The 15,373-nt window shown below is 35.8% G+C and overlaps 1 long non-coding RNA gene across 1 annotated transcript in view; it reads right to left on the bottom strand.

The window, feature by feature from the left end:
* Positions 1-15,373, bottom strand: part of LOC132792180 (uncharacterized) — a 241,947-nt gene that overhangs the window by 183,170 nt on the left and 43,404 nt on the right. The gene's annotated exons all lie outside the window — the stretch shown is intronic.

The following is a 15,373-nucleotide window of genomic DNA, read 5'->3' as shown; positions in this document are numbered from 1 at the left end:
TGTATGTTAAGCTATTATGTTAACATTCGCATTCCGTCCTACAATAAAGAACTACTAAGTTTGATTTAACTTTGCATTTTAAAGACTTACAACAATAAATAACCAATTACAACAATTAAAATAGTGGAAGAATTGTTAAAACCTAATAATATTTAAAGAATTTCACTTTGTTGCAAATTCTTTAATAAATTTGGAACCAAATGCAATTTAAAAAACTTAATTTTAAGTATTGACTTACATTTCCTTAGAAAATTATAAATTATTGTCAGACATTTAAGCTAAAGTTTAAAACATTATATTTATTTTTCTATTTTTTTATTTCTTTAATAAGCTTAATACAAATATAGTGTAATATATTTAAGAAAGCAATTGATATAAATAATGAGCAATATTTTAAAATGTTAATCGATTTAAGACGTTGTTTCATTAATTTTTAATTTATATAATTATTTTATACATTAATTTGTAATGTATTCAGTTTCACATATCTTTTGCCACTCAAATGTTGAGTATTCTATAAAACAGTGCCAACCAATGTTTCTTCGTTAGTATCCACGGCAATTACACAACAATTGTAGGCTTCTATCCAAGACGAGGAGAAGAGAGGCAGAGAGCTGGCAGCTGTCAAAGCTCACACTGTTTTCGACATGCTCAGTTTTCAATTAGAATGTTGTTGTTGTTGTTGGTGTTGTTGCATGCGCCGCAATTGTTTAATTTACAAATCATGTGAACCAATTAAACACAAAACAACAGGCACTACAACAATGCCACGAACAAGGCTTAAATAGACTTTACTTGTTAACAATTATTAGGCCGAGACGAAGACGAAGACCAACTCCGTCCCCATCTCCGACTGAGAGATAGAGAGAGAGAAGGCAACGAGCAATCAAAAGCAAATCAAATGATAAATGACAACACCAAAACACAACTAGCCTACGGATTGTACTACTATGGAGCAGGTCGCAAGCCCGAAACCGAAACCAACACCAACACCATAGACAACAGTCGATGTCGATGTCGATCCATTAAGCCCCATAGCACCCGCCACTTGACGGATGAGTTTGAACTCACATGTCTGACCCAGAGCGCGAACCGCGATGAGAGGAGCGAACCGAGAAGAGATCCGGACTCACTCGTGGGGAAGGGCGCTCCACCTTGTGTATCATAAGGCAAATGAAACTCACACCATGGGCAGCCCAACCAACCCAGTCGCAGTCGCAATCGCAGTCGCATCCATGAATAGTTCCGAGAGACTCGAAGTCACTCAGGGAGCAGGCAACACTCCGCACTCTCTAGCTCCATCTCCATCTCCATTTCTGGAGCCAAGTTACACATTATTTGATAAATGGCACACAACCTTTTCGAGGTTGATTATTGTGTTTTGTCTCACTATGTTTCGCTTTGCTATTGCTGTTGTTGTTGTTGTTGTGGGATTTCTATTTTATTTTTTTGTTTTTTTCATCTCTGATATTATTTCTGTTTGTTGATTGCCCCGCGGGGCCATAGCAGCTATAGATCGACCACAAATTTAGCTACAATTTCAAACAGTTTCGTTTTTGTTTCCCCCCCCTCTCGAGTTTTTTCTGTTTCAACCATAACGGGGCCTTCGTTACAAAATTGGCGAATTGAATTAATCGTTTCCATTTTGTTTATTTGTTGGTAATTAAACACCTCTGCTTTGATTTCTTGTGTCTGCTGTGCGAGCAAAGCAAATGAATCATTTACATTTCAACTTCATTTTTTTCCCCACTCTCTTCTCTTCACTCTTTTTTCGGGTTGTTATTTTTGGATTTTTTAATGTTGAATCGTTGTAAGCCATAAATTTTGGTTACGCTAGTGTGGCGTTATGTGGGGGCCATGGGAATCTTATATTTCTTCTTCAGATTGGTGTCCGTTTTTTTGGTTTTTTTTCTTATTTTTGGTTCATGATTTTCTACGCATAGCAAATGGCGCCTGTTGAGAAATTATTAGGGCAGAATTATGGCGAAATCGAATCAGCTAATGAAGTTTCTTTACAAGACTTTTGAAAGAGTAGTTCGACCATTTGGAATTGAGTAGGATGTTTGTGTAGCTTGCAAAGTATAGCTAAAATGTTCATAAAAACAACCTAAACAAGAAAGTAGAGTGAATAAAAGCAAAATAGTGCTAAATTACTGTGCTACCAAATTAATATAACGGTAAAATACCGAAATATACCTATATAATAAGGCTATGTTTTTGTTATATATATATAGTACAATTCAAAATATACCATGGAATGTGAAATATACCAAATTGTCAGCCAAAACAACTAAGACCCGTAATTAGTAGGTGTTTTTTCCAAAACAAAAGAATTTCTTATAAAACTTCTACAATTTTTATATGATAGCTAATAATAAAAGATAAAAAAAAATATTACCAAATTAATTGCATATAAATAAGAAATGATTTAGTTATTTTTCTTTTAAAGCTAATTAACTAATTTATGAGCCATAAATAAAAGTACTCAGTAAAAATTATCATTTTCAAATCAATAATTGAAAATTTTAGAAATTTTTGTTTTTTTTTTAAATTTATTAAATAAATCAAGGTATTTATTCTTATATGGTAGCTAGATATAAATAACTCAATTAAAAGTTGGTGACATTAATTCTAAAATTGCTTTACCACATCTGTTTATTATTATTATAAATAACTAAAATAAAAATAAATCAATTCAGTAGTTTTTCAATTAATTCTTAGTAATGTTGTCTTAGGCTACCTGACAAAATGTGTAAGATAATTAAATATAATACTATAATAATAACAGGTTTCTCTATTTTGTGCTTTATTACATCTAATTATATTGCAATTATTATATTCAAATTAGTATTTCTAAATACTAGATTGTTATCAAACACATTTCATCTACATCCAATTTATACTCAATATAATTAACCTCAAAGTAAGGGCATTTGAAATTCTATACACATTTGCTTCAACACTCGTTTAGTGTCTTCGGCGTGTTCGATGTTGATCCAACCTTGTTTCTGTGCAGCTTCGCACAATTTTGCTATTTCAAATTTCAATTTATAGCAAAATGTTAGCAGCAGGTGTTCGGTACGGTTCGGTTCGGTTCAGTTGTGGAATCGCCACAGATGCAGCTCATCAGCTTTTGCTGATCATCATCAGCAGAGCGACTCGACTCGAGACTCGAGTGCTGTGTGGTGTGCTTCCAAAATAAAGCAATTTAATGTACGCCATTGGTGGTGTTTGCTGCGATGCTATAAGATGCGATGGTTGGCCCCATTTGCCATACGTAAAGTGAGTATTCTTCTTGTATTTTGTTTTTGTTTTGGGAAAGTTTTTTGGCGTTTGAAAAATTCTCCAATGTCAAAATGAAGAAAAATTTGCATTAAGCTTGGCAAAAGTCAAAGGCAAGGCCTAAGCTTAGGCCTACGTTGGGTCTCTCTATCTTTCTCTCTCTCTCTCTCTCTCGCTATATCTATCTCTCTCTGTCTTTCTCTGGCGGCGAAGTGAGCGCCCTCAGGCATTCAATTACAATCGATTCTGGTGTGAAAAAGTTCAATTTCTTTTTAGCCAACTGCGACGACGTCGACGAACCGTTCGCAGTGCCGGCTAGTAATGAGGAAATGGCAGAAAACGCAGTCGTCGTTGTTGTTGTTGTTGTTGTTGTTGTTGTTGTTGCTGAACAGTGGGACAGATGAGACAGTTGGACGGACGTACAGTGGCCATATGGAAAATGCAACTCATGCACTTCCTAGATTGAACAACTGGTTGGCAACACCGCTGACTTGCCTGACTTGACTTGACTTGACTTAACTTGACTTGGCTATGACTCTCTATGTGTATGTGTGTGTGTGTGTGTGTGTGTGCAATATCTACATATGTGATTGCCATATTGTGTAGATAATTGTGAGCCTGCCTCCCTCCATCTGCTCCATCATCTCCTCTCAGTGAAGTGCTTAATGCTTTGTGACTATTCATGGGCACTCAAAGCAGCAGCAGCAGCAGCATTGCAGCCAACAGAAGCAGCTTCACTTGGCCACATATGCAAATCACACACAGGTGAAGTTCGACAGGCTGGCCACAAAAGTGCAGCACTCCAAATGGGCAAACACCGCACAACTGCCTGGCCAAAACGGGGTGTAGAAGGTGGAACTGGGCACTCAACCATTGACAGTTGAGTGGTCAACGTTTTTAGCTGCACCACCAGCAACAGCAACGGCCACAGCAACAGCAACGGCAGCAGCAACAGGCAGCGTCAACAACAATAATTACCCACTTGCCTGCACTTGATATTAAAATCAGACAAAAGGAATGAAAAGAATAAAAAAAATACTTACTCGTCGTATACTGTTCTTCTCTGGTTATTGCAGATGCTTCACTCAAACGGGTCAAAAACGAAGAAAAACAAAACGTGCCAATAGCAAAAAAATAGAGAGAACCGTGCAAAATTATCAAAAATCGTTCATCAAATTACCGAAAAGAGCGCAACGGGCCACTTAACGACTCTATTACGAAATGGCAAAAATAAAAAACTAAAAAAAGAAAAAAGAAGCAGCGAAGATTTGAGCTGCGAAGAGGAGGTGAAATAATAGGAGGCAAAAGGCGTTGCAAAAATTGCAAAAGCGTCAACACAAAAATTATTTTAAATTAGAACTCGAAACTACTCACGTTTTGCAATTTTCGCTTTTTGTGTGGAATGCCAATTGAAGTGTTAGGAAAATAAACAAACGGCTAGTTGCAAAAACAAAACCACAACAAACGAAAACTGAAGCATCATCAACACAACATTGTGTGGCACAGCGGGGGATTGGGTGGATGCGGGTGTGGGACACTGAGAAGGAGTCTGGATGGAGAGGGGAAGCCGAAGGGGAGGGGAAGGGAGTACAGCCAACGGTAGCACTAAAATAACAAAAACAACAACAGCAACAACAATAACACGACTTGAATTGAAAACTTGCCTAGGCAAACTTCTCTATTTGTCTCTCGCTCTAGCATTGGTTGTTAGTCAGTATAGTCTGTCTCGCTTGCACTGGCCTGGCAATCAACGCAAATAGCTCAAACGCCAAACGCCTCAAGTGTTTGCTGAAGATGTCACCCACACTTCAGGCTCTGAGGCTCCGAAGTCAGCCTTAGTCAAGTTCGTTGCTTGAGTCTTTTGTTTAGACAACGTCGCTAGTTTGACTTTTGCAATTTGGCACAGCAACAACAACAACACAAATATTGGCAATATTTCGATGCGACTTCAGTTGCTGCTGCTGCTGCTGTTTCTGCTGTTGCTTTGACTGGCAAAATATCGCTTACAGTTAAATGGAAATTGATGCACTTAGCTGACTCACTCACTTCTGTTTCGTACTTACTACACACATAAGCATATACATATGTATATATATTGTATATATAGATATATATATATATGGGGGATAGGAACAAGTACGAGTCGCCTTTTTCTAGCTTAGCCAAGCAACGTGACTTTGAATAAATTAAGTGCATATCATATGCATGCGCCTCTCTGTGCCACAAATAGAGCGAACGATGGTAACTGCGGTGGCTGTTGCTATTGCTGTGACTGTTACTGCTGCTGCTGCTGCTGCTTTTGAAGTAGCCACTGTTTGCTCATATTCTACATTCGAAAGGGATCAGCGTGGATAAAGGTCATTGCTGCGACTCAGCTGACTCAAAAGAACCACAGCAAAAGCTGCAAGCGCACTAAATAAATATTTACAGAGTCGAATCGCCAAGCCAAGCAGCTGGCAAATGCATCTGAGAAAATGTCAGCTCCATTAGCTGCACTTCCTAAAATTCTGTATGCATATTATAGACATCTTTAAGCCCAAAGCTAAATTTGCATAGGACGAAGTTATGCTTTCCATTTTAATTTTTAATTATCTCTTTAAGTGATGAGTCTATATTTATGTAAAATTTAATTTATTTTCCCAAAAATGTACGAATTACTTTAAAAACCATCAAATAAATTCATTCAATTTAAAATTGCATATATTGAAAAATGTCATTGATTGATGATGATCATTTAATTAAATAATAACAAAAAAAAGGATAAGAATAATAAAATAAAAAAATAATGAAAATCGAGTGTAGACCACTGTGAGATACTCGCTACCCGTTCTCAATAAAACCAAAACAGTGCGATATTAGCATGACAATATACTAAATTCATATACCTAAAAATACTGAAATAAACCGAAATATATACTTGCTACCTATATGCTGATCAAGAATGTTTACATATATTTTCAGGCAGTTGAGAAGACTCCTACTGCTCGTCTTATGTGGACACAAAGGACTGCTTGCTTATCAATTTATAGCAAAAATTTAAAAGTTCATACTTGTATATTACAATATAAACAACATGTTACACGATATCTTCACATTTTTCACTTAAAACTAAATAATCTAACTAATTACGGTTGACGCCAGCTTAGAATTGATTTATGTAGACGGTAATCCGAAACGATACCAAATACTAATCACAACTTATGACTTAAAGATAACAATCAAAAATCATAACTCATTTATTTATAACTACGAGTCATAGTCTAAATGTGCGAGGCATAAATGTCATAAGTGGATGAGCGTTAAAGTCAAACGACTGCGTAAATATTATGCTTAATTATCAATTTAATAAATTGCAATTAATTAAATTTAATTAACAGCCAACACGAGAGCAGAGCAACCAAAGAGTCGATGGTTGCAGCAAAACGGGGTTCGAAAGTCTCATTTTTATTATCAACAGTCTGACAAAATCGGTTGCAATGCGCCATAAGCTGCTGCATTTTATGTGCAATATGGCAACAAATTTGTGCAACGCTACCGAGAATCTCAACATACATACAGAGGGCAATCCCAATGCTCAATCCTCAATCTGTAATCCACCTAACGCATCAACTGATGCATTTTAATGTCGTTGAGCTTATGATTTCTTCAAATCTATTCAACTGGACAACTAACAAATTAAAAGTCACTTTAATTGCCACTAAGCAGATGCAGCAATAGAAAGAGAGAGATAGAGAGAGAGAGAGATGCTTCAGCTGCAACAGCTTGAACATGCCACATTCAACTGTAAACTGCCGTTTGCTCAAATATGCGAAATTAACAAGACACAATTACAACACACAAAACGCAGACAAACACGCCTAGACAACAACTCCCCTCCCACTCCTCCCCACCTGGCTTGCCCCCTGTTGCTGCCACCCTGCATGTTGTACACACTCCTGCTGCTCCTCCTCTGTTGTGTTATCGTTTAGTCTATGGTTTTATTTTTATTGCGCCAAGAGATGCGCCACGCCACACCACGCTGGACCTGACCAGACCAGGCCAAGCTCTGGCTGTGGCTAGCCATGTGTCCAGTGCCCAGTTCCCAGTTCCCATTCGCAGCATCAACTACGACTTGCTGCAGAAATTTGCGAGATTGTTATCAGCAACAGTCGCAGCAGCATCAGCAGGAGCAACTGTGTACACTGGATCACAGTATTCAATAATTGCTAAAAATTTAGCAACACTCTTTGACATAGATTTTTGTTCCATGTTTAACAATTATAATTTTAAGCACTTAAATTACACCTTAACTATAATAGTAAATTTAATAATAGACTTAAGACTTATAATAAATATTTTACTGAGTTCAGTATGCACATTATTTAATACCACTGACAAACAATAATTGAATAAATAAGTAGCTTAAGAATACTTTTAATTGTATTGGTCAAAATATTCTATTTAAAAAATAATTACAAATAAACAAAAACAAATAAAAAAAAAGGAAAAATGCATTTTTATTCTGCAATTTTTTTCTTATAAAAAGTTATAATAGAATCAAAACAATATTGCAAATCTTAATATTTAATAACGCAGATAATACACACAAAATATAATATTGACTAATATTGATAAAATATATTATAATAATATATATACTAGATTGTAATAAATACACAATTAACTTTAGAATAAATTGAATTTTATTTGTCAAAATTTTGGTTTCAAAAACTAATATTTTAAAGTTAACGTCAATAGCGAGATTTTGTATTATATTTTGTAATAAAACAGATAAACAGTAATTTTAATTAAATTTTCCAGAATATTTTGCTAACAGGGTATTTTTAAAGTTTAATGAAAATTTAAAAGCTAAATTTAGCTTTCACTAAATGTTGCATCAAATGTTTACCACTGTGCGGAGGCGTTGCAGCTAACTGAAAACTGAAAACATTGGCAAGGTGAAAACGCAATGGAAATGTGCATGCAAAATGGAATTTATTGTATAATTAGGATTTGTCTTATTGGTAATAAGCCGCATTAAACACAGCCGCCCAAGCCAATGTGCGTGGAAAACTACATTTTCCATAGAAAATTTGTTGTGCTGCTCAGCTTTCTACGCGACTCAAGATCGCGGTTTGCAAGTGCATACTATATATAGTATATGATAGTATAGTGTGTGCTTGTGCTTGTTTTTTTTTCGGGGCGCGTCTCTTCATATTTTTAGACCTATGCAATGTTTGTAATGTAAGCTCATTACGACTTTGATGTTGTTGTGATTTTCAGTGATGTTCTGCTCCATTCTGTTCTGTGCTTTGCTGTTGTCGCCAGGGTGTCGAAATGTACAGCCAATTACAAGCGACAACAACAACCTACAGCAACAAGAACACATCCACACAAAACAACAACCACAGCCGCAAAATTTCGATGTCTGCCCCGCAGTTAAAAAGGAATTCAAGTCGGTGGCTGTGGCATCGAATTTCATGAGTTTCGATCGGTAAGCAGTTCGTTTCGACCAGGTTGCGACCTCTTAAAGACGTTTTTGTTTTTTGTTGGCTTTTTTTTTTCAATCGTCTTCTATGGTACACACATTGTGCGTGTAATTATATGGGCATGCTATGCGCTTAGGAACTCTACATGTGAAATGGGGTCGCTTGCCTGCTAATGAACATGCAAACTTAGCAGAATCTTAACTATGCGCCGATAGATACGGCAAATCGATACGGCATGGTTCGGCTCAATCGAAGGTGTGTAGCTATCGAGTATAGCACAATTAGCACGAAAGTTTCAGGAAATAAAATGACTTTAATGAAATCGTTGTTAACGATACTTATTGAGTACAATTCCTCTATGTATGTCAGCGCTATAATTAAAAGCATTTTAATATACAGTTATTTGTAGTTATCGATTAAGTTGTATCGAATATTATCGAGTAATATTTATTGACATATGCACAATACATATTATCAATGAAATTGTATATTCGCTTAAATATACAACTTCACTCGTAACTAGAGTGATATTGGAAATAAAATTATATGTTGTCGATAGTAATTGAACTTTCCACTCGATTACACGGTTAGCTCGTAGTTATCATGTTATCACATTTAGCACAAGCCCTATTTATTAAAATATATGTCATCGACAATTATCGATTGTTACTTATCGATATGTGCAGATGTATAATTAATGTAATTTAAAAACAAAATGTGTAGAACTAAAACTCATGGTAGTCTTAGATAAATTATCAATAAATGTTTATCGAACGTTTATCGAAATAATAGTAAATCGATTATCACACATCGAATAAATGTAAGAGAACTTTTAAAGTTCACCAACAGCTTGAATTGAGTTCATCAATGTGTTTTAATTTAGTGTTAAATGTTATCGATTGGTAGCGATCGATAATTAATTAATGTCTATCGAATGTCGCTAAAGGGCATTCACATGCCACTTCTCACAAACAGAGTTAATCACTTCCGCAAAGTGTCGACATTTGCCCTCGACTCTTGCCTCTCACTTTACATGCAGTCGATTGCAATCGATAATCAAAGCGAAATCAACAACGATGTATGCAAAATGCAAATACTGAGCACGCTATGAACTATGGATCATTGCAGAAGATCACATCACAGCAACTGTAGGTGGGCAATCAATACTTGTTGCTGTTGTTGTTGTTGTTGTTGCTTTTTTGGCCACGCTAATTTTGTTGACCTGCTGATTGCGCATGGAAATTGAAAATTATGAAATTATATTTTCTGCACCTACAACAAAAAAAAATGAAAGAAAAAAACAGCGCAACACATGCGAATGCATCAATAACAATAACAGCAACAGCAACAGCAAGCCAAAGCACAACAATAGCAACAAATACATCATGTCAATCGTGATTTTGTTTGCTGGAACTTTAACATTTCATCGACGTGCCGATGTGATCCCATGTGATGATGATGTTGATGTGTTGATCGAACTGCGAGAAGCCGCAACTCGCTGTTGCATCGAGTTCGAGGTGATGTTTTGGGGCTAGGCCAGGGCACGAATGCTGCACACGCTCCATGGCTCATCAGGCCACACGTCATGCATGGCCATATAAAAATTCGCTGCGCCTGATTACAAGATCAGCGAGAGCAACCGCGAGAGTGCGACATACTAGAATGTGTTGCTGCTGCTGCAGGAGTGCAGGATGGTGGGAGGGCGGTGAGAGGGCGGGGCAGACACTGAACTGGCCGTGTGACTTACCTACGAGGCTATGACCCGAACGTTCAAAATTTGTAGCAATGACCCACGATTATGTTTCGTTCATTATGATGATCCATCATTCGCCATAATGATGATCGGAAAGCTATTCGCACGGCCTAGGCTCATTGGAACGATGCCAATGGCTTGAAATCAATTGCCAGAGCATAGCGCACAAACAAAAACAACAGCATTAAGAATCAAGAAAAATTAAATCGAAAGAATGCACTTCTTATACACTTTAAACTATAAATATTTCGAAATATTTATAGATCAGTATATTCAGTCCATTGAAAATACTTTCTACTTCAAAACAAGTGAAAGCGACTTGATTTTTTGGTTCATTCGTAAATTTGTACAATTATTTAATGTACACAAAATGTAAAAAATGCGAATTATATTTATAAAAAATTAAAAATAAATATATACTAGAATATTACCAAATATAAAATAGCCATACTATAAATATGAATAAAATATATATAAGAATATTGAAAAAATTAATTATATTAATGAAAAATTTAAAATATATATATATATACAAATATAACGGGATTCTTGCTTTTTTCTTAAATCTATGTTCTATTTTACAAAAGCAATGTACAAACTATTAACTAACAAAAAGGAATTTGCAAAAAAAAATGTTGTACTTTTGTTTCTGCTGCACTGCTATTTGAAAGTTCACAGCTGAATATTAGAATATTACAACATTAAAAGCAGTCTTAGTATTTTCTACTGATATTTTTTTCGAAATTTCTGAATAAAGAACTACTACATTTTCTAAACTGCTAGAAAATGCAAGCTAGCTTAACTAATGCGCGTTATTAATTAAATACTGATTTGTCCATTCTATTTTTATTTTAGTCAACAATATTATTGCTCTTCACTTAATTATTATTAATAATTACAATACTGTTAAATTTAAATTATTAATTTCTTAAGCATATTTTCAGCTACATATTCAAAATACCCTGAAGCTAGTGTATTGGAAAAAAGATTCTTTTCGGCGCTATTGGCTGTTTATGCTTCCCGCGGGGCAATGAGAATGCCAATGAGTTGACTTGACTTCAGTTAAGTTGAGTTGAGCTAAGAGGATGACTTCGTTCCGTTCGTTGCAGCAAGTGCAGTTGAAAAGTTCGCGGGAACATTTTTCAAATGTGTGTGTGGTGTGTGTGTGTGTGTGTGTGTGTGTGATGGCTTGATCTTTAGCCATATTAAATTAGCCAAAGGCTAGCAAAGACTGCAGCTAGTATGTATGATTGATCAGCACTCGTCTCGGCCGATTATTATACAGCCCGAGTCAAGCGAGTTGATCAGGTCGGGTCGGAATTTGGTTTTGCTTATGGAGTATGCAGTATGCAGTGTATGGATTGATGGCTTATGGCTTTGGTTTTGGATCGGTTTGGGTCGCGTCGCATTGCATGCATAATTTGATGTGTGTCGAAGCTGTGATCCAAGAAGTTCATGTTAAAATTAACGTATATTTCTGCAACATCATCATTATCATCAACTGCAGCGCATCTTCCATTCAATTTTATATTTTATTGAGTTATTGACGGCAATTGAAAGCAAGCAAAAAAAAGCAAATGAAGCTCACGTTCTGGCTTAAGGTTAAACATGATACGAGCTCTGCACAGTTTATAAGGTTAACATTGATAGCAGTTATCTATGTTAAAGAGTTTCTCGTCTATACGTCTATATTAGAAATTGTTCCATTTTCAAATCGAACTTAATATTAATCATAGGCATCTCGACTTTCATAATTTAAATCGCCGATTGCATCGATCGATGAGCCAAACACAAAAGTTTCCTTGCCTATGGCCAAGTTATAAACAATATGGCTATTGATTGCAACTAATTGTTGTAGAAAACGTAAAGAGATTTATCAAACGCCCATAAAAACTATATCAACCATAGCATAGCTTAGCATAACGCCCGAGACTTAAGAGACTAAAGCGCTTCGAGGGCTTCAGTAATCATTCAAATGCCAGAAATGAGACCCCGAAATCGTTTGTAAATTATGAAAATATATGTACATAATGCATATGGTCATGAGTTCAAAGCGCTCGCCGTTATCGACAGAGGGAAGGAAAACAAAACAAAAAATATGAAAAGCGCTTTTTATGTTGTTGATTATTAATTTATTAACTAAGAAAAAAAATATAAAAAATTCAGATTTCTGTGTCGCGCTGCCGTATTTTTTGGTATTCGATTCGATCGTTTTTTTTTGTGGCTGTCCATTTGTTGGTCACAATAATTAAATTTAGATTAAGCTTAGAAACGAAACGAACTTCGTCCACAGTAGTTTAATGTATGCAAATTACACGCTGAGGCTTCGACCTCCAACCCCCAACTCCTCTTTCCCATCGATAAGCGATAGCGAAGATAGCCAACTTGACCCAAGTGGATCGCATTGAGCCAAAGCCCTTTAAACGTGACGAATCGATTCCGAAAACTAGACATTGAACACAACAAAAAATTTGTAACACATCTCTCATAACTCGCTGTGGCGGGAGGTTTTTCATTTTCATTTGGTTTATGGACGAGCAACGCCCATTTTCTCAACTTTTCGACTTTAATCGTCTGAAGTTTCAAGCCGTTTGTATAATTTCGTTACAAACGCTTTCCATTTTAACTATGTATTTCCATGGCAGACAAAGTATCGCCTTAGCTTATCGTGGGCGTTGCTAATTAGTGTTGGAAAATGCGCTCAATTTGATTTGTTTAAATTTATGATTCAGAAATTACAACGTTGTTTCGGCGATGGTTTACGATGTGTGAGCTTTAGGGCTGAACGCATTTTAAATGAGGCTATATAGTCGAAATGGATTTTGTTGTAGTCGACTTAGTCAATCTTGTTGCTGTTGCTGTTGTTGTTGTGCGAGTGGGAGGAGTCGGAGACTTAATTAAGTAAAACGAAAATAGCTTTAGGCATTTGAAATATTTTTAACTGCGGGAAGCTTTGACTCGTTTCGTCTTTATTTACAGGTGAACTATTCTAGTAAGCCAGTAAAATCTGGTAGAATATTGGTTTAGTGTTATGTTTATTGAGATTGCTAAAAATAAATCATAACTGAATAAGTTTTGTAGTTCTTTGTAGTACATTAACAAAGTGTAGGAGTTTTAGTAATACAATTCGATTTGATTGCCAAGTAATTATTTTTAAGAATATAATAGTAAGAAATTTATTTATAGATGTAACACGTCAATTAATAAGTCGTATATTTTCTTCAAATGCTATACGTATTATATAAATGAGAATTAATTTAAAGCTTTTGCGAATATGTAATTTCTAAAAGGAATTGCCTTAAAATATGCTATTTAGAAATATGAAAAGAGCCTGCAAAACAAATTGAAGTTAAAACACAATTTTAATAACTATTGTATTAATGATGCCTGAGAATTTGATTCCAATCGGATAAAAATTGTATAAATTATCGAAGAAATACTTTTGTATGTGGGAAAAAGGCTACTTACTATGGGTCTTAGTAGCTTTGGCTGTCAATCTGGTATATTTATGTATGTTGATACTATACAAATATACCAATTATAGCCCTAGATATATTTTAGTAGTTTTGCGATATTAATTTTATATATGTTGAGAATAATTCCGCAATGTTGTTTTGCTTTTATTCAAAATGGGCAGCTCACTCGACTGTAGGTTTCTTTCTTATTTTAAATATAGCTAAACTTCAAACTTCATGGATAATGGTGATTCTATAATTTAATAAGCAAAGACTAACATACATAATAGGAACATACTACATTTTATTTGAAAAACTTATGAATATTCATTTATTATCACATCTAAATTCTTTAATTTAATTTTATCATATTTTTCAACATTTTTTCGTAAACAACTCAAAAATCTTTCAGTGATTCTCAGCATAAATTTAAGCTACTGCCTCAACTATTACTGAAGCTGAAACTGCTCAAGTTGGCAGAAAGCAGACAACGTTGTCGTGACGCCTTAACAACAATTTAACGCATTTGACCGAGACTTTGAAATGGAAACAAACGAAAGATTTCAGCACCTGGCTGCATATGGCATTTGGGTATGGATATGATACTATGCGCAATACGAGTTGCAGCAATGCAATCGAGAAGACGTCAGTTGAAACACCGCCCCACCCACCGTTGCCCCTCTCGCATTCTCTCTCTCGCTCTCTCGCACTCGCACAAGCAATCGCCTTTCTCTGTCGTTGTCACAGTGGACAGAGGCAGGAAAAAAAATGCACAGTAGTTGTAATTAAAAACGCGCAAGTCGTAAAAAGCAGAAATCAGTTGAGAACAGGTCCACGAAGATGATGTGCCACAGTCGAGCGGGGCGTAACGCGTTGTTGTTGTTGTTGTTGAGTAAAATTAATTTTCCATATATGCAACTGTAAAGAGGGTCGGCCTAAGAGGCTCTCTGACTGACGACCCGGTCGACTACATAGTCGAGTAGTCGACTAGTCGACTGGTCGAGTAGTTGACTGCCAGCCTTCAATCACTGGCAAAAATGTGCTAATTGCAATAGAAAGACAATTTCTATCGTAAAAATTTCCAAACTAATGAAGCACAAAAAAAAAGAAAAAATAAAAAAAATCACAACCAACTAAATGAGCAACAACTACAACTTAGTTAGTTTGAAATGGCGAAGCGACTGGCAAAAATTAGTTGTTGAAAATGAATTGCACTAATATCGAATTTCACACTGTTGCGCTAATGGCCGCGCAACACTAGCAACAACAACAACAATAGCAACAACAACTCTCAAACCAGTAGAGTACATACAAATACAACAATAACAGCTGCGGCAACTGCAACAGTTGTCGGACGGCAACAACAAAGCAGCCAGCAAAAATAAAATGCAATCAACATGTGTTGTGTTTTTTTT

This window comes from Drosophila nasuta, chromosome 3 (genome assembly GCF_023558535.2).
Source record: "Drosophila nasuta strain 15112-1781.00 chromosome 3, ASM2355853v1, whole genome shotgun sequence".
NCBI lineage: Eukaryota > Metazoa > Arthropoda > Insecta > Diptera > Drosophilidae > Drosophila > Drosophila nasuta.
Note: the sequence above shows the minus strand (reverse complement) of the source record. Positions and strands in the feature narration are given on the sequence as shown.